General features: G+C 41.2%; 3 non-coding genes across 3 annotated transcripts; all 3 read left to right on the top strand.

Annotated features, from left to right (window-relative positions):
• Positions 1 to 380: 380 nt before the first annotated feature.
• On the top strand, positions 381 to 565 carry LOC141178723 (U2 spliceosomal RNA). Its single transcript, XR_012254850.1, has one exon. It is a non-coding gene; the product is annotated as a U2 spliceosomal RNA (small nuclear RNA).
• Positions 566 to 10,222: 9,657 nt separating this feature from the next.
• Positions 10,223 to 10,415, top strand: LOC141178731 (U2 spliceosomal RNA). The gene has a single exon (XR_012254852.1). It is a non-coding gene; the product is annotated as a U2 spliceosomal RNA (small nuclear RNA).
• A 4,204-nt stretch (positions 10,416 to 14,619) lies between these two features.
• Positions 14,620 to 14,810, top strand: LOC141178715 (U2 spliceosomal RNA). The gene has a single exon (XR_012254847.1). It is a non-coding gene; the product is annotated as a U2 spliceosomal RNA (small nuclear RNA).
• Positions 14,811 to 19,445: the final 4,635 nt, after the last annotated feature.

The following is a 19,445-nucleotide window of genomic DNA, read 5'->3' as shown; positions in this document are numbered from 1 at the left end:
TTTGCGGTTTAAAGGACTTTTATTATGAATATGTTTTATACGGACTTTTTAATTGCCCTACTGCATACCAATCTGAAATCTGCTGGTGTATAATAAACTGTGCCAAGAATGCAATTTGGAAAGCAAGGAATATTTTATTGTTTAATCGTGATTTTATTTCTGTGCTTGATTGTATTAAACTGGCTTTTAGTGAAATGTATGTTTACTATTTAAAAAATGTAAAAGATATGGGCAAGAAGGAAGCGAACCGTAGATGGTGCTTTTATATGTGGAATTCCATTTTTTATTGATTATTTTTATTCTCTGTAATGTATAATTGTTAAATGTTGTTATGTTTTTTGTACTTGAAAGGTTTCGCATTTATTATCTTGTAATCTGACTTATGTACAATAAAAATTATGTTGAAACCTTATCTGTTCTTATCAGTTTAATATCTGATACGTCCCCTATCTGGGGACCATATATTAAATGGATTTTTAGAACAGGGAGATGGTAAAAGAGCTTGCTCTGTCCACTCCACGCATTGACCTGGTATTGCAGCATTTCCAGGACCAGTGCACTCATTCTTTAATGCAGTTTCTAAAATCAGAAAGAATTGAATTCAATGCTTTTTGTTGCTTTTGCTTGTTTGTCGGATTTTTGGATGGACTTTTTGGCTTTGCTTTTCTTCTCCTCATTGGATTTTTCATGTTAAAAGTTGCAGAAGCCGGATGACAAACTCATTTTGGTTCAACTTCAGCAACTCTGCATTGCATAGCCATGTACTGTAATGCAATGCTATCTATCTAGCTCTCCCCCTTTATTTCCTTTTGGATAAACAGCCATATTAGGCAAGCATTTTGGAGCTTTCACCTAACTAATTACAGGTGGTGAGATAAGCTGCACAATATAATTGTCTTTTCAGTATATTGTTGCACACACACCATCTATTTAGCAAATGCCCTTGTTATCAACAGCAGCCATTTAAACTCACCTGAGCTAACAGGTATGTGCGCTGGTTACTGTGATGCGCTTAAAATTTCTTTTTTGGCTTGCTACAATGGCTTTTCTGAAGCGTTGTCTCCCTCTGGTGGAACACTGACTTTTTTAATTTCAAGCCTGCAGACTATAAAAAAATAGCCCCCCCCCAAAAAGTTTGGTTAATTGGTCTGTGGCGTTCTTTTAAAGTGTTGCTTATGGTGGTCTCTGTGAGCTTCTCAGTGCTGTTCAGCCAGCCAGGTATCCTGCCTGCAGTAGATAGAATGTGGCAATGGAACGCTCTGAGCCTTTATATACCTGCGCACGGCAGCAGCCACCTTCACTCTGCTGCTGGACAGCCAGCAGCTGCAGGAAAGGTAAGTAATAAGTAATTACAGGTGGTGAGATAAGCTGCACAATATAATTGACCTTTCAGTATATTGTTGCACACACACCATCTATTTAGCAAATGCCCTTGTTATCAACTGCAGCCTTTTAAACTCACCTGAGCTAACAGGTATGTGCGCTGGTTACTCTGCTGGACTTAAAATGTCTTTTTTGGCTTGCTACAATGGCTTTTCTGAAGCGTTGTCTCCCTCTGGTGGAACATTGACTTCTTTCATTTCAAGTAATGACCAAAACAAAAGCAGATCACCAGAGGTGAAATGCCATCTCCAAATCACTAAACCAAAAACCCAAACTAAAGTCTAGTAGGTATCTAAAGGTAAGTCAGACAAGTAGAGATATAGCATGAAGAGAAATATAAATAGATACCCAAGACACATTGGAGATCTATACAAAGCATAATCTTTATTCATAGCAACATATTATTCTAAATAAAAACATCACATAAAGAGGTATTGGGAAAAGAGCAGCTAAAACAGTAAGGGATACAGGGTATATAAACCCAAAATAGTAATGAGACCGTAACTAAAGCCCCAGATTAGTATAAATACCACATAAATAATGATTTCATATAGATAGAGTATATCAAGAATGACTAAATTATTTATGCTAGAGTGAAGCACATAAGACAGTGATTGAAATCAGAATAAAACAACCACTGAGGGCACTATACCATGCTGGCTCAAGGTAAGTATAAAAATCTAAAGTATCTCAGTCTATCTAGGTAGAAGTGAGAGGTCAGGAACTGATACGAATAGACAGCCTGACATTAGTTTAGTCATGTAGCAATATACCGACCAATGCCATGTAAATAATTACCTTGAGTCATGATAAAGATCAGGGGCTCGTGATAGCGGTCTGAAAAAACGCCTCGACGCGCGTTTCGCCTCAGCTTCGTCAGGAGGCGTGGTTAGAGTAAGAGGTGGGTCCTTTTTATGTGAGTGAAATGTAGGGCAATTTTTACGGGCAAGACGCATCTGTTCTAACGATAATAATTTTCATCATCAAGCATACGATCTATCTTGTAGATTTCAGGATAGGGGCTATCCAAAGCAGGACATTAAACGCGGCTTCTTACGAGCCAAAGCCACCAGTAGACAAAGCCTACTGTCTAATTCTAAAAAGAAATCGAACACTGACATATCACCTAGATTCATTACTACATTCAATACCAATTGGATTAATATTAAAAAGATTTTTTCTAAACACTGGCCAATTTTACTTACGGACCGTGATCTATGCGGTCAGCTTACTAAACAACCACTTATAACATGGCGTAGAGCTAAGACCCTTGGAGATATCGTCTCCAGAAGTCACTATGTCCCTCCAAAAAAACAATTTTTTCCTGGTAGTAAGGGTCCACCATGGGGCTGTTTCGCCTGTGGCAGATGCTCAATCTGTAAATACATCACCAAAACGGGTGAATTTTCAGACTCTGGTAGGAATAAAAATTTTAAAATCTTACATCACATTACATGTGAAACGGAAGCGGTTGTCTATCACATTAGATGTCCGTGTGATTTAGTCTACATAGGAATGACCACAAGACCCCTTAAAATCCGCATCCAGGAACATATTAGAGACATAAAAAATGCCGCTTCCAGCTTAGACCCCCAACAACTTAAATCTATCCCCAGGCACTTTTTCGATGCCCACGGCTGTAACCCTCAGGGCCTTTCAGCTCGGGGCATCGATAGAGTCTACATGGGCATTAGGGGAGGCAATACTAAACAAAAATTGCTCCAAAAAGAGACACGCTGGATTATCACATTGGACAGGGTTATGCCCTCTGGTTTGAATGAGTCTGTTAGCTTCAAGTCTTTTCTGTAAATATTTTGCTGCTGCGCTATTTTAATGATGGGTTCCTACCAAAGGGTCTCTTCTTTTATTCCCTTTATGAGTTGTGTTGTATTTATTCATTATTGATTTTATGTCCTTTGACATTTCTAGTGCTCTGTCATTTACTGGCTATCACTCCATCATTGTCTTTGTCTATTCTGACATGAAGCTCTGACGTTCTACTAAATAAAGGAAAAAGTACCATACATCCTTCGAGTGATCTCTCCAGATGGTCTCCTATCAAGATCTCTATCTACTTGTAGCCCATCTGTTTATGTACATGTATCAAGTTATTTATATAATTACTGTATTTATATTTACTGTATTGGTTTTTTCCACTGGTCTATCACTAATTATGCAAATATTTTCAGACATATTGTGGATAGCACTTGGGTGATTAATCCTGAGTATAACTCAGAACCCTATGGCATCTGGTACGATTTATTAGATATTGGACTTATGTCCTCTACTGTCATATTATAGGTCAGGGCAGGCTGTTATTATTATTTTCCTCTGTCCTCCTATCTGTCCTCGTTGGTGGCAGGGGACTGGCCACCCCCTGGCAGCAATGATGCCACTAGTGAGTATTGAGTACCTGTGTTTGTATTCTGTCTCTCCGGTCTGTTTATCTGTGGATGCGCTCTCACTCGCGCGCTGCGGCGCTCCGGCGGCGTCGGGGCCTGTGCGTGGTTGCCTTAGTGATGGGGGGGATGACATCGTTCCTCCTCCTCATCCGGCGGGCTGCACGCCGGTCCGCGTCATCGCTGGGGGAGCGGCATCGCGGGGGATAGCGCGCCGATTGGCAGTAATGCACATTTCACTCACATAAAAAGGACCCACCTCTTACTCTAACCACGCCTCCTGACGAAGCTGAGGCGAAACGCGCGTCGAGGCGTTTTGCAGACCGCTATCACGAGCCCCTGATCTTTATCATGACTCAAGGTAATTATTTACATGGCATAGGTCGGTATATTGCTACATGACTAAACTAATGTCAGGCTGTCTATTCGTATCAGTTCCTGACCTCTCACTTCTACCTAGATAGACTGAGATACTTTAGATTTTTATACTTACCTTGAGCCAGCATGGTATACTGCACTCAGTGGTTGTTTTATTCTGATTTCAATCACTGTCTTATGTGCTTCACTCTAGCATAAATAATTTAGTCATTCTTGATATACTCTATCTATATGAAATCATTATTTATGTGGTATTTATACTAATCTGGGGCTTTAGTTACGGTCTCATTACTATTTTGGGTTTATATACCCTGTATCCCTTACTGTTTTAGCTGCTCTTTTCCCAATACCTCTTTATGTGATGTTTTTATTTAGAATAATATGTTGCTATGAATAAACATTATGCTTTGTATAGATCTCCAATGTGTCTTGGGTATCTATTTATATTTCTCTTCATGCTATATCTCTACTTGTCTGACTTACCTTTAGATACCTACTAGACTTTAGTTTGGGTTTTTTCTTTCATTTCAAGCCTGCAGACTATAAAAAAATAGCCCCCCCCAAAAAAGTTTGGTTGATTAGTCTGTGGCATTCTTTTAAACTGTTGCTTATGGTGTTCTCTGTGAGCTTCTCAGTGCCGTTCAACCAGCCAGGTATCCGGTCTGCAGTAGATGGAATGTGGCAATGGAACGCTGCTGCGCGTGTCACAATAGGCTCTGAGCCTTTATATACCTGCGCACGGCAGCAGCCACCTTCAGTCTGCTGCTGGACAGCCAGCAGCAGCAGGAAAGGTAAGTAATCAGCAACACTCCTGCTAAGGGTAGACAGCTGCTCGTTCCCCCCCCCCCCCCTTAATTGGTTCTCCTCACCAGCACCGGTGTTGAGGCGTGTGGGAACAGCAGAGGGTGAGGGTGCTGTGCTAAAATAGGTGGAGTTATGCAGATCTAAAACGCGTGGATTGCGGCAGCAGCAAGCCGAAAAGTGCAGGCATGTAAGGGATCTAGAGGTTGACAACATGTCTTCGTAACGGGAGTCCAGGCGCCCATCTGCACAAATGGACTTTACGGAATCCGAGGGTGGCACCCTGGGCTGAAACCAATTCTGGTTATCGCTTCTCGGCCTTTTGGCAAGATCAGTGGTGGTTTTCTGCTGCTGGTGTTATTTGGAGGGCAGTTGTGACTAGGGTTCCCCCTTGTGGGGCCCTGGTGTGCGATTGAGCGGCGATTGTGTTTATCTGCTGTAAAAATGGTGGAGAAAGCACGTGGATTAGAGGACTCGGTCCGTCTGAAGGTGGCTGCAGGTCATGAAGGAGAAATCGGTTTGGACCAAATTTGCGTTGATGTCTTGAAGAACATTAAAGGCTTGAAGGTAACGGATGTATTGGCACTGCAGGATTTTCAGAAACAAGGAATTTATGATATTACTTTTGTTTCTTTGAGTATTTGCCAGAGAATCTACATGGAGTTGGTACGAATGAAGGAAGAAAAGGAAGTGGAATGCCTAGAGTTTATTGTACTGGAACCTCTGTTCCAGCAGACATATAAGTATGTGGTTGTGCACATGTATAACCCTAAAGTTCCGGATGAGACTGTTTCCAATTTTTTAGCCCGGTATTGTAGTGAGGTTAAATTTGTGGGAAGAATGAGGAACAAACACAATTATCTAAATGGCAAGAGGAGATATGTTGTGAAACTGAGACCGGATGATAGAGCTATTGGGGGTGCCAAGAGCATTCCTGCACAATTTTCTATCGGAGGAGAAAGGGGATTTTGTTTTTATAATGGACAGATGGAATATTGTAGGAAGCGTCATGAGTTTGGACATGTTCAGAAAGATTGTCCTGTGCAAGGTGATGTTTGTAGAGGTTGTGGGAAATCTGGTCATGTTGCAAGTGGTTGCCCAATGAATAAGGTGTGTGATTTGTGTGGACAAGCAGATCACCTTGCAAGGAAATGTAGATTGTGGGCTCAGATTCCTAGGTCACAGGTGGACGCTGAAGAGAGACAGAAGAAGACTCGGCAGGAAAGTGGGGAGGAGGACGAAGGCTCAGACTCAGAGGGGAAAAGCCAAAAACAAGATGGTGGTAGGGGAAGAGACCATGCGGTGCCCAAGATGGAGGAAAAGGGGCGGAGCCAGAAGAAAGTTTGTTTGAGGGAGGGGCTGGAAGTAATAGACAAAGTAGCTGATGTGCATGGCCCGGGTGATGGGATGGATTTGTCTAATATGGCGGAGTCAGTGAATCCTGTTTTGGGAAGAGATGGGGGTGAGGAAATGGAGGTTTTGGAGGAGGAGGATTCTGATTCGGATGGAACTATAACCCCTCAGCAGCGTGATAGGGTTAACAGTGATTGGAGTGAAAATGAGGAGGAAGATGATGGCAAGGAGGAGAGTTATGCCTCCGTGATTAAAAGAAGTAAGGTGGAGGGGTGTTGGTCTGGGGGGCAGGAAGATCCAGTCTCCCTAAGACCAGGTTATTCTAACAGGGACTCGAGTTCTGAGTCGCCTGATATACGTAGAAAAGTGGGTGGCAGGAGTGGGTTTTCTCCTGGTTCATGATGGATCGGGTATGGTGGAGATTTTTTCCTGTTGTTATGATGGCGTTGTGTGTTGCTTCTCTGAATGTACGAGGGATTGGCTCTGCTTGTAGGAGAGCAGGGATACTGGATTACATTGAGAGTGTGAATGCAGATATTGTCTGTCTGCAGGAATGTGTAATTAAATCTGCCCCGCATGAGAGTGAGTGGAATAAGGGGCAATCCTTTTGGTCCCCATGCTCAGAAAACAGGAATGAAGGGGTGGGCATTTTACTGTGTAATTCTAGTCTAAAGGTTTTAGAGTTTAAAGTAATCATACCTGGGAGATGTTTGTTTTTATTAGTGGATTTTTTAGGTCAGCGGGTACGGGTTTTTAATGTTTATGCCCCTGCAGATAAACAAGCAAGAGTTGGGTTTTTGGAGTCTTTAAAGTTGTTTTTACCAGGCAGAGACTTCACTATAGTGGCTGGAGATTTTAATTGTGTCAGATCCGCAAAAGATCGTAAGAGCTCTACGGAAGGTAGGACTGATGTTACGTCTAATATTTTAAATCAGATTGTGCAGGATTTACGCTACACGGATGCTGGTCTGATGGTTGGGCCAAGTGATAAGTTCACATACATATCAGATAGTGGACGTAGTGTTTCCCGAATTGACTATGTTTTTATGTCTGAGGGGATTAAGGTGGCCAAGTGCAACCACGTGATGACGACTTTTTCTGACCACAAGATGATAGTGGTAGATCTGTGTATAGCTGAGTCCCTGGCTTTTGGAAAGGGACTCTGGAAGCTGAACGTAAGCCTGCTGGAAGAGGAGAGTGTTAAGGTTGGTTTTAATAAAGTGTTTTTGTCTTGTGTGTCTGAACAGCACCTTTTTAAAGACTTGCTAGAGTGGTGGGACTGGGCTAAGGAGAAATTTGCATGTTATTTTAAAGGGGTATGTTTTAGGAGAGCGAAAGCCAAAAGGGATCATGATGCTGCTATTATTTCAAAATTGGAAGTACTCCATAAGTTTAAGAGAGCGGGGATGGAGGTGGATAAAGAGATTGCAGATTTGAAGGACGAACTGAAGAAGATACTTATTGAAAAAGGGAAGACTATTATGTTTAAGGCAAAAATAAAGCACATGGAGGAAAATGAGCAATGTTCGAGATACTTTTTTCAAAAATGTTTTAAACCTAAAGGGGTTTTTAAGTCTGTTTTTTCTCCTGCAGGGGAGGTATCTGGGGATGAGATGATTGGCAGTATTCTTTCCTTTTATGAAACACTCTTCTCTAACGATAGTAGAGCCAGTGATGCGGAAATTAATGATTATTGCAAAGTATTAACTAATAATATTCCTGAGGAGAAAATTGGGTTTTTAAGTGAGGAGGTTGGGAAAGATGAAATTAGACGGGCAGTGGATGGCTTGGCGAAAGGCAAGACGCCAGGCTGTGATGGTCTTCCTGCTGAATTTTATGTTGCATTTTGGGATATTATAGGTGTGGAGTTTTCCCGGGTGGTGCAATATGGTTTTACTCATGGGATTTTATCGGTTTCTATGCGTAGGGGGATTGTTACACTGATTCATAAGAAAGGGGACATGAGGGATATTAAAAATTGGAGGCCCATAACATTGTTAAACAGTGATTACAAAATTATTTCTAAAATTGTGGCTGGTAGACTGGCAGATGTGATAGGTGATATGGTGGGGGAGTATCAGGCATGTGCAGTGCCTGGTAGGAAAATTTCAGATAATTTGCTGCTTCTAAGAGACTTAATTTATCAGGCTAATTTGAATAAGAATGCTCTTTTGTTACAGTCGGTGGACCTGGAGAAAGCCTTTGATAAAATATCACATAGATTTTTGTTCTCTGCTTTAAGTCACCTTGGTGTTCCGGATAAATTATTGATGGTCATTAAGAGTTTTTATTGTGGGGTCAGTAGCCAGATTTTAGTTAATGGGCATGTGAGTTCCAGTTTTAATGTTTTATCGGGAGTTAGGCAGGGTTGTCCCCTGTCACCAATTCTTTTTATCTGTGTGGTGGAGGCCCTTTTAAAAAGTGTGCAAGTTGACAAGTGTGTGGCTGGTGTTTTTATTCCTGGGGGATCCGGGGGTCCAGTGAAGTCTTTGAGTTATATGGATGATATTGTTTTTACTTGTGGTTCACAAGCGGATCTCAATAGAGTGAATTTGCATGTAAGGATTTTTTGTTGTGTGGCTGGTATGGCGGTGAATTGGGGGAAGTGCCAGCTTTGTAACTTTGGGAGGCAGGTTGAGGTTAAGGTGGCAGGAGTGGAGAGTAGGGAGGAAATTGAGGTTCTTGGTGTCATCTTCGAGAAGGAACTGAAAGGGAAAAGCAGCCTGAAGATTCTAGAAGACAAAATGGATCAGAAGTTGAACTTTTGGAAACTAAGGAACCTGTCGCTGAGAGGGAAAGTGCTGGTAATCAAGTCTGTGATTCTCCCGCTTCTGCTGTACACTGCTTTGATTTTCCCACCTGCTGTGCTTTGGACAAAGAGAGTGACAAGGAATCTGTTTGTGTTTTTTTGGGGATCCAAAATGGAGAAACTAAGAAGAGGAATGGTTATGTGTTCTGTGGAAAATGGGGGTTGTGATTTTCCTAACATTGACTTATTTTTAAGAATGCATTATTTTTTGAACATTTATAAATTATCCCAGTGCAATAACAGGACTGCGGACATGTGCAAATATTTAGCAGGACGGCTTTTCCAGAAATGGAGCTGGTGTGAGAAGGATTTAAGAAAACCAGTTTCGTTTGTGATACCGTTTTTTTATGTGGTGCTTAGGTCCTTCTATGATCAAAATGGGATAAGCTCCATGGTTAGACCGGACAAAAAACTGATTGTCTCAGGTATTAAGAAGAAGGAGATGTTATGTGATGTGCCGTTTTGTAATAATGCACAGTCTGGACAGGTGTGGAAGCTTTTTTTCATGCGTGGAATCAGCAACAGACAGAAGGATGTAACCTGGATGGCGTTGCATGGATGCTTGCCAACAAGGGCTTTTTTGAATGACCGGGGGTAAAGGTTCAAGAACTATGTCCTAGGGAAGGTTGCAATAAGGTGGAAACAATACAGCATATTTTTTGGGACTGTTTTTTTGCTAAAAAAGTTTTTACCTTGTTGTCACGTATGTTTGTTGCTTTAGTTGGTTTTCATTGTTTCGATTTTGAAAGGATTTTAATAGGTCAAGATTTTAAGTACTCGCAAAGGAAGCGGGCAAGCTGGATTATTTTTGTCATATATAAAGAGGTTTTATGGGACGTTCGGAATTTGGTAATTTTTAAAAAGATTGTTTTTTCCCCCATGGAATGCAGAAAGATTTTTCTTGCTAGACTGTTTTATGCCTATTTATTGGATAAAAAGAAGTACGGTGAGACAGCAGCAGAAGCACTCTGGAACTTTTCACATTGGACTTCTTACAGTAAGTAACAGTTAATTGCAGGGTTGTGTTTTTTTTGGATTTTGTTTTTGTTTTTCCGAATGATGATTTGAGAACCCGTTATGTGAATATGCGCTATGATGCATAAATTAATGTGGGTCTTAATCTGAGGAAAAAAAAATAAATCTGTTCTTATCAGTTTAATATCTGATACGTTCCCTATCTGGGGACTTATATTAAATGGATTTTTAGAACAGGGAGATGGTAAAAGAGCTTGCTCTGTCCACTCCACGCATTGACCTGGTATTGCAGCATTTCCAGGACCAGTGCACTCATTCTTTAATGCAGTTTCTAAAATCAGAAAGAATTGAATTCAATGCTTTTTGTTGCTTTTGCTTGTTTGTCGGATTTTTGGATGGACTTTTTGGCTTTGCTTTTCTTCTCCTCATTGGATTTTTCATGTTAAAAGTTGCAGAAGCCAGATGACAAACTCATTTTGGCTCAACTTCAGCAACTCTGCATTGCATTGCCATGTACTGTACTGCAATGCTATCTATCTAGCTCTGCCTCTTTACTTCCTTTTGGATAAACAGCCATATTAGGCAAGCATTTTGGAGCTTTCACCTAACTAATTACAGGTGGTGAGATAAGCTGCACAATATAATTGTTCTTTCAGTATATTGTTGCACACACACCATCTATTTAGCAAATGCCCTTGTTATCAACAGCAGCCATTTAAACTCACCTGAGCTAACAGGTATGTGCGCTGGTTACTCTGCTGCACCTAAAATGTCTTTTTTGGCTTGCTACAATGCCTTTTCTGAAGCGTTGTCTCCCTCTGGTGGAACACTGACTTCTTTCATTTCAAGTAATGACCAAAACAAAAGCAGATCACCAGAGGTGAAATGCCATCTCCAAATCACTAAACCAAAAACCCAAACTAAAGTCTAGTAGGTATCTAAAGGTAAGTCAGACAAGTGGAGATATAGCATGAAGAGAAATATAAATAGGTACCCAAGACACATTGGAGATCTATACAAAGCATAATCTTTATTCATAGCAACATATTATTCTAAATAAAAACATCACATAAAGAGGTATTGGGAAAAGAGCAGCTAAAACAGTAAGGGATACAGGGTATATAAACCCAAAATAGTAATGAGACCGTAACTAAAGCCCCAGATTAGTATAAATACCACATAAATAATGATTTCATATAGATAGAGTATATCAAGAATGACTAAATTATTTATGCTAGAGTGAAGCACATAAAACAGTGATTGAAATCAGAATAAAACAACCACTGAGGGCACTATACCATGCTGGCTCAAGGTAAGTATAAAAATCTAAAGTATCTCACTCTATCTAGGTAGAAGTGAGAGGTCAGGAACTGATACGAATAGACAGCCTGACATTAGTTTAGTCATGTAGCAATATACCGACCAATGCCATGTAAATAATTACCTTGAGTCATGATAAAGATCAGGGGCTCGTGATAGCGGTCTGCAAAATGCCTCGACGCGCGTTTCGCCTCAGCTTCGTCAGGAGGCGTGGTTAGAGTAAGAGGTGGGTCCTTTTTATGTGAGTGAAATGTAGGGCAATTTTTACGGGCAAGACGCATCTGTTCTAACGATAATAATTTTCATCATCAAGCATACGATCTATCTTGTAGATTTCAGGATAGGGGCTATCCAAAGCAGGACATTAAACGCGGCTTCTTACGAGCCAAAGCCACCAGTAGACAAAGCCTACTGTCTAATTCTAAAAAGAAATCGAACACTGACATATCACCTAGATTCATTACTACATTCAATACCAATTGGATTAATATTAAAAAGATTTTTTCTAAACACTGGCCAATTTTACTTACGGACCGTGATCTACGCGGTCAGCTTACTAAACAACCACTTATAACATGGCGTAGAGCTAAGACCCTTGGAGATATCGTCTCCAGAAGTCACTATGTCCCTCCAAAAAAACAATTTTTTCCTGGTAGTAAGGGTCCACCATGGGGCTGTTTCGCCTGTGGCAGATGCTCAATCTGTAAATACATCACCAAAACGGGTGAATTTTCAGACTCTGGTAGGAATAAAAATTTTAAAATCTTACATCACATTACATGTGAAACGGAAGCGGTTGTCTATCACATTAGATGTCCGTGTGATTTAGTCTACATAGGAATGACCACAAGACCCCTTAAAATCCGCATCCAGGAACATATTAGAGACATAAAAAATGCCGCTTCCAGCTTAGACCCCCAACAACTTAAATCTATCCCCAGGCACTTTTTCGATGCCCACGGCTGTAACCCTCAGGGCCTTTCAGCTCGGGGCATCGATAGAGTCTACATGGGCATTAGGGGAGGCAATACTAAACAAAAATTGCTCCAAAAAGAGACACGCTGGATTATCACATTGGACAGGGTTATGCCCTCTGGTTTGAATGAGTCTGTTAGCTTCAAGTCTTTTCTGTAAATATTTTGCTACTGCGCTATTTTAATGATGGGTTCCTACCAAAGGGTCTCTTCTTTTATTCCCTTTATGAGTTGTGTTGTATTTATTCATTATTGATTTTATGTCCTTTGACATTTCTAGTGCTCTGTCATTTACTGGCTATCACTCCATCATTGTCTTTGTCTATTCTGACATGAAGCTCTGACGTTCTACTAAATAAAGGAAAAAGTACCATACATCCTTCGAGTGATCTCTCCAGATGGTCTCCTATCAAGATCTCTATCTACTTGTAGCCCATCTGTTTATGTACATGTATCAAGTTATTTATATAATTACTGTATTTATATTTACTGTATTGGTTTTTTCCACTGGTCTATCACTAATTATGCAAATATTTTCAGACATATTGTGGATAGCACTTGGGTGATTAATCCTGAGTATAACTCAGAACCCTATGGCATCTGGTATGATTTATTAGATATTGGACTTATGTCCTCTACTGTCATATTATAGGTCAGGGCAGGCTGTTATTATTATTTTCCTCTGTCCTCCTATCTGTCCTCGTTGGTGGCAGGGGACTGGCCACCCCCTGGCAGCAATGATGCCACTAGTGAGTATTGAGTACCTGTGTTTGTATTCTGTCTCTCCGGTCTGTTTATCTGTGGATGCGCTCTCACTCGCGTGCTGCGGCGCTCCGGCGGCGTCGGGGCCTGTGCGTGGTTGCCTTAGTGATGGGGGGGATGACATCGTTCCTCCTCCTCATCCGGCGGGCTGCACGCCGGTCAGCGTCATCGCTGGGGGCGCGGCATCGCGGGGGATAGCGCGCCGATTGGCAGTAATGCACATTTCACTCACATAAAAAGGACCCACCTCTTACTCTAACCACGCCTCCTGACGAAGCTGAGGCGAAACGCGCGTCGAGGCGTTTTGCAGACCGCTATCACGAGCCCCTGATCTTTATCATGACTCAAGGTAATTATTTACACAGCATTGGTCGGTATATTGCTACATGACTAAACTAATGTCAGGCTGTCTATTCGTATCAGTTCCTGACCTCTCACTTCTACCTAGATAAACTGAGATACTTTAGATTTTTATACTTACCTTGAGCCAGCATGGTATACTGCCCTCAGTGGTTGTTTTATTCTGATTTCAATCACTGTCTTATGTGCTTCACTCTAGCATAAATAATTTAGTCATTCTTGATATACTCTATCTATATGAAATCATTATTTATGTGGTATTTATACTAATCTGGGGCTTTAGTTACGGTCTCATTACTATTTTGGGTTTATATACCCTGTATCCCTTACTGTTTTAGCAGCTCTTTTCCCAATACCTCTTTATGTGATGTTTTTATTTAGAATAATATGTTGCTATGAATAAAGATTATGCTTTGTATAGATCTCCAATGTGTCTTGGGTATCTATTTATATTTCTCTTCATGCTATATCTCTACTTGTCTGACTTACCTTTAGATACCTACTAGACTTTAGTTTGGGTTTTTTCTTTCATTTCAAGCCTGCAGACTATAAAAAAATAGCCCCCCCAAAAAAAGTTTGGTTAATTGGTCTGTGGCGTTCTTTTAAACTGTTGCTAATGGAGGTCTCTGTGAGCTTCTCAATGCTGTTCAGCCAGCCAGGTATCCTGCCTGCAGTAGATGGAATGTGGCAATGGAACACTGCTGCGCGTGTCACAATAGGCTCTGAGCCTTTATATACCTGCGCACGGCAGCAGCCACCTTCAGTCTGCTGCTGGACAGCCAGCAGCAGCAGGAGAGGTAAGTAATCAGCAACACTCCTGCTAAGGGTAGACAGCTGCTCGTCCCCCCCTTAATTGGTTCTCCTCCCTTCCACGGGTGTTGAGGCGGGTGGGAACAGCAGGGGGTGAGGGTGCTGTGCTAAAATAGTTGGAGTCATGCAGATCTAAAACGCGTGGATTGCTGCAGCAGCAAGCCGAAAAGTGCAGGCATGTAAGGGATCTAGAGGTTGACAACATGTCTTCGTAACGGGAGTCCAGGCGCCCATCTGCACAAATGGACTTTACGGAATCCGAGGGTGGCACCGTAGGCCAAAACCAATTCTGGTTATCGCTTCTCGGCCTTTTGGCTAAGATCAAGTGTAGTATCTGTTCTTATCAGTTTAATATCTGATACGTCCCCTATCTGGGGACCATATATTAAATGGATTTTTACAACAGGGAGATGGTAAAAGAGCTTGCTCTGTCCACTCCACGCATTGACCTGGTATTGCAGTATCTCCAGGAGCGGTGCACTCATTCTTTAATGCAGTTTCTAAAATCAGAAAGAATTGAATTCAATGCTTTTTGTTGCTTTTGCTTGTTTGTCGGATTTTTGGATGGACTTTTTGGCTTTGCTTTTCTTCTCCTCATTGGATTTTTCATGTTAAAAGTTGCAGAAGCCAGATGACAAACTCATTTTGGCTCAACTTCAGCAACTCTGCATTGCATTGCCATGTACTGTACTGCAATGCTATCTATCTAGCTCTCCCCCTTTATTTCCTTTTGGATAAACAGCCATATTAGGCAAGCATTTTGGAGCTTTCACCTAACTAATTACAGGTGGTGAGATAAGCTGCACAATATAATTGTTCTTTCAGTATATTGTTGCACACACACCATCTATTTAGCAAATGCCCTTGTTATCAACTGCAGCCTTTTAAACTCACCTGAGCTAACAGGTTTGTGCGCTGGTTACTCTGCTGCACTTAAAATGTCTTTTTTGGCTTGCTACAATGGCTTTTCTGAAGCGTTGTCTCCCTCTGGTGGAACACTGACTTCTTTAATTTCAATATATATAGACCTATAAGAAGAATGGTACACCCCAGAAAATACGATGAGTGCAAACAGATAGATTAAAAGGTATATATTTTATTAGAATACATTAAAAAAACACTACAAAAGTATAAGATACAGGTAAATAGGTATGAAAGTGAGAAATACATGAAAAAGACGATCACAGAAGGGCATAGGGGCTAAATAGACAGTGCAAAAGAGATCCTCTATGTAAATTAGCACAGAAAAAAATAGTGTACATCATTAAACGTGCAAGCATGCATGGGCTCATATAATGGTACCACTGTGCTACATATAACTACCAATGTCAATTAAAGCCACTAGTATATGGGTATATTTATGCGTTTATTCAAAAAATAATAAATGTAAGTGACGCTTACCCATGTCTGTCCACTGTGATCGCGCCCCGACGCGCGTTTCGCGTGGTGGGCTTCCTCGGGGGGCAGTGTGATGTGTATGTAGTCACCGTGTCTCTTTATATATCCCTCCTTGCCGCAGCCATTGGTAGCGGCGCACGCAAGCGGGGTCCCGGTATCCACACACCATTTCCGGCTATCCTGATGACGGCGCGGGTCAGGAAAGCATTTCCTGTGACGTCACTTCCCGCGTCGCATCATATGGATGCCGTAGATGGAAATGGTATTGCGGGAGCCCGCTACGCGTGCGCACATCCAATAGGCCATCTTTCTTGTGGGCAAAAGGTGAAAGGCAGGACTTATTCTTTGTTCAATCAAAAACCAGTATAATGAAATATTTAAGAATAGGGGACCGGGAGTGGAGCTTAAAAAGACAGCAAATAAGACAGTCACAGTTCATATAAGAAGAAAAGAAAACATATACATCTCATTACATGGGACAACCCTCAAATATATGTCAGCATATGTGGTCCCAAAGGGGATAGTCCCATATTTCCTCTGCATTTCCAGACATGTGACTGTATTTTTCTCTTTTTCCTCCCCTTTATAAGCGCTCCATTTCTTACACGGTCCCATAGAAATATACAAGGTTGAAATCACGTCCATCGATAGGTAGGGCATATAAATAGACATCAAATCGTATCCAACTATAAAGTATGAGAAAACAAATAAGTAAAAAATATATATAATAATAATTATTTAAAACATAACATACACTTTAAAAACAGATAGGAGAGAGAGGTGTATTGAATAACGCGGATTGATTTTTATAAGAAAGGTGAAAATGATAGCTTTTCATTAAGTCCAGATGGGGACATGGTATTCAAAGTAAAGATCCAACGACATTCTCGTTGGGCCAAGATTTTCTTTCTGTCACCACCCCTGATGCCACAAAGAACTCTATCTATTCCAATGAATTTGATTTCATCAGTGTTACACTTATGATATAACCTAAAGTGTTTCGGGATGGTTTTCAATATAGAGATATCCTCAGCTGTACTTGCAGCTTTAATATCCCTAATGTGTTCTCTCACTCGTATGCGGAACTCACGAGACGTGAGTCCCACATAATGGAGGTTACAAGTACAAGTGGCCCGGTAAATGATGTAGCTCGTGCTACAAGAAATATAGTGAGTGATCCGGTAGTCCCTACCCCCATCAGAGGATCCAAAATTAGTGGCTCTATTGATGTTTCTGCATGCCATGCAAGATCCACATGGAAAGCAACCCCATCTCTGCAGACCAGCACCAAACAGATTCGGAGGATTTGCCACATAATGGCTCCTTACAAGGATATCCTTTTGGAGAGCCATTAAGCGGGGTTACCATCGTGCCAAAAAAACATCGAGAGATTTATTATTGGCGAATAAAAGCAAAAATAATAGGAAAGACCCTCCTCTAAGATTTATCTCCACGTATAATAATCAATGGGTAAAGATGAGACAAACATTACAAAAATATTGGTCAATACTTACCTCAGAACCAACCTTGAGGAGAATTCTCTCTGATTACCCATTGCTCACTGCAAGGAAGAGTCCCAATTTGAAGGATATCCTTGTAAGGAGCCATTATGTGGCAAATCCTCCGAATCTGTTTGGTGCTGGTCTGCAGAGATGGGGTTGCTTTCCATGTGGATCTTGCATGGCATGCAGAAACATCAATAGAGCCACTAATTTTGGATCCTCTGATGGGGGTAGGGACTACCGGATCACTCACTATATTTCTTGTAGCACGAGCTACATCATTTACCGGGCCACTTGTACTTGTAACCTCCATTATGTGGGACTCACGTCTCGTGAGTTCCGCATACGAGTGAGAGAACACATTAGGGATATTAAAGCTGCAAGTACAGCTGAGGATATCTCTATATTGAAAACCATCCCGAAACACTTTAGGTTATATCATAAGTGTAACACTGATGAAATCAAATTCATTGGAATAGATAGAGTTCTTTGTGGCATCAGGGGTGGTGACAGAAAGAAAATCTTGGCCCAACGAGAATGTCGTTGGATCTTTACTTTGAATACCATGTCCCCATCTGGACTTAATGAAAAGCTATCATTTTCACCTTTCTTATAAAAATCAATCCGCGTTATTCAATACACCTCTCTCTCCTATCTGTTTTTAAAGTGTATGTTATGTTTTAAATAATTATTATTATATATATTTTTTACTTATTTGTTTTCTCATACTTTATAGTTGGATACGATTTGATGTCTATTTATATGCCCTACCTATCGATGGACGTGATTTCAACCTTGTATATTTCTATGGGACCGTGTAAGAAATGGAGCGCTTATAAAGGGGAGGAAAAAGAGAAAAATACAGTCACATGTCTGGAAATGCAGAGGAAATATGGGACTATCCCCTTTGGGACCACATATGCTGACATATATTTGAGGGTTGTCCCATGTAATGAGATGTATATGTTTTCTTTTCTTCTTATATGAACTGTGACTGTCTTATTTGCTGTCTTTTTAAGCTCCACTCCCGGTCCCCTATTCTTAACTATTTCATTATACTGGTTTTTGATTGAACAAAGAATAAGTCCTGCCTTTCACCTTTTGCCCACAAGAAAGATGGCCTATTGGATGTGCGCACGCGTAGCGGGCTCCCGCAATACCATTTCCATCTACGGCATCCATATGATGCGACGCGGGAAGTGACGTCACAGGAAATGCTTTCCTGACCCGCGCCGTCATCAGGATAGCCGGAAATGGTGTGTGGATACCGGGACCCCGCTTGCGTGCGCCGCTACCAATGGCTGCGGCAAGGAGGGATATATAAAGAGACACGGTGACTACATACACATCACACTGCCCCCCGAGGAAGCCCACCACGCGAAACGCGCGTCGGGGCGCGATCACAGTGGACAGACATGGGTAAGCGTCACTTACATTTATTATTTTTTGAATAAACGCATAAATATACCCATATACTAGTGGCTTTAATTGACATTGGTAGTTATATGTAGCACAGTGGTACCATTATATGAGCCCATGCATGCTTGCACGTTTAATGATGTACACTATTTTTTTCTGTGCTAATTTACATAGAGGATCTCTTTTGCACTGTCTATTTAGCCCCTATGCCCTTCTGTGATCGTCTTTTTCATGTATTTCTCACTTTCATACCTATTTACCTGTATCTTATACTTTTGTAGTGTTTTTTTAATGTATTCTAATAAAATATATACCTTTTAATCTATCTGTTTGCACTCATCGTATTTTCTGGGGTGTACCATTCTTCTTATAGGTCTATATATATTGTTATATGGTTAAATCCCCACTGTTTCCATGAATGGGACATTATGTGAGTTTATTACCCGTTGCGTAGGTAGTATGCATATATTCTTTAATTTCAAGCCTGCAGACTATAAAAAAATAGCCCCCCCCAAAAAAAGTTTGGTTAATTGGTCTGTGTCGTTCTTTTAAAGTGTTGCTTATGGTGTTCTCTGTGAGCTTCTCAATGCTGTTTAGCCAGTCAGGTATCCGGCCTGCAGTAGATGGAATGTGGCAATGGAACACTGGCTGCGCGTGTCACAATAGGCTCTGAGCCTTTATATACCAGCGCACGGCAGCAGCCACCTTCAGTCTGCTGCTGGACAGCCAGCAGCAGCAGGAAAGGTAAGTAATCAGCAACACTCCTGCTAAGGGTAGACAGCTGCTCGTTCCCCCCCCCCCT

The sequence above is a fragment of the Phyllobates terribilis genome, unplaced genomic scaffold (assembly GCF_046119375.1).
Source record: "Phyllobates terribilis strain yellow unplaced genomic scaffold, ASM4611937v1 Scaffold_29__1_contigs__length_15306474, whole genome shotgun sequence".
In the NCBI taxonomy this organism is placed as follows: Eukaryota; Metazoa; Chordata; class Amphibia; order Anura; family Dendrobatidae; genus Phyllobates; species Phyllobates terribilis.
The sequence above is the reverse complement of the archived record's forward strand: the minus strand, read 5'-3'. Positions and strand labels throughout refer to the sequence as shown.